General features: G+C 46.2%; 1 protein-coding gene across 2 annotated transcripts in view; it reads left to right on the plus strand.

The window, feature by feature from the left end:
- XXYLT1 (xyloside xylosyltransferase 1) overlaps positions 1–1,291 on the plus strand; it is a 161,437-nt gene that overhangs the window by 68,209 nt on the left and 91,937 nt on the right. The gene's annotated exons all lie outside the window — the stretch shown is intronic.

A 1,291-nucleotide genomic window follows, 5' to 3' on the forward strand; every position in this document is an offset into this window, starting at 1 on the left:
CCTAGGTGTGAGGGGGGCAAAGCAGGAGGGGAGGGGGCAATGCAGTGCAGCATGGGGAGCACCGAGAAGGTGTTCTCAGAGATGCACACAAGTCACACAGCATGAAGGGTGCAGACACAGGGCTTTCTGGGACATAACTGTGTCTTGCTTTTAAGTTTGTGCCACTACTCTAAGTGGAATTTGGGAACTCACCTTTTAGTGTTTCCCTCACAGCATGAATGAAATTGAGTCCACAGTTGGAAACTGCTTTCCTCTAGATCTGTCAGGTTAGTTTGTTTCTGTTTCTGGGGATCGATTTTGAATTTGCAACCTGACAGCATCCATTCTGTGGTCTGTATCTCATCACCATTCCTCTCCCTCCCCCACCCCAACCATATACACGTGCACATGCACACACGTGCACACGTAGATCATTTTCACTTGCTGATTCTTTGGCTGGGATTCAGGTTCAGTTTAAATAGGACGTGACTGCAAACCAGTCCTTGAACTTCCATATCCTTTTCTGGTCAGACCATTGAACATTGCAATTGTTAGTGGAGATAAGGGAGTTGTTGAATTGGGTCAGAGAATTCCAGGGTTGGAACAAACTCGAAGGCGGGATCCCTTCATTAGTTCTTGAATCTATTCTGTGGCATCCCCGGAGAGTGAGATTGTCCAGTGCAACCTGCGTGGACTCGTAAAGCTTTCATCTTTAGACATGTTTTGATTTTAGAAAGATCTTTCTTACATGGTCCAAAACCTGCTTTTATCTCTTGATGCTTATATACCCACTCTTGACCTCGATGAAGAAGCCTAGTTTCTTTTTTTCAGAAATTTGAAGGCAGCTTTCAGCAAAGGGAAACAGCCCCTCTTTCTTTGTGTGTTCCCCACAGGATGTATTTCTAGACTGCTCACGATCTGTATGCCTGCTTCTGGGCATGCTACGTTGGTCTATGCTCCCCTTAAAATATGGGCTCAGATTTGAACAGAGAACTTCAGAGGTAGGCACTGTGTGGAGGATAGATGCAAAGGAGTACAGAGTAAGGTGGTAGATATTCTCACCTCTGCATGTGAAACACTGTAATCTGTTGATGTGGCTGCATGTGAGGTCTTAATTGACAACAGTATCCTGCTGGAGATGCAGTGCTTGCTCTTACAGCCCAGCCCTGTGTATCCCTTTATTGTGGCCACCCCGCTGTACCAGGATAGACCCCACTCAAAATTTGGTTTGGATGTTGAGCCCGCATAATGAGACTTCCTGGGGAGAACAAGGCATGCTTCCCTAACTGGCCTGAAAATAACATGGGAAAGG

The sequence above is a fragment of the Pteropus alecto genome, unplaced genomic scaffold (genome assembly GCF_000325575.1).
Source record: "Pteropus alecto unplaced genomic scaffold, ASM32557v1 scaffold311, whole genome shotgun sequence".
Lineage (NCBI taxonomy): Eukaryota > Metazoa > Chordata > Mammalia > Chiroptera > Pteropodidae > Pteropus > Pteropus alecto.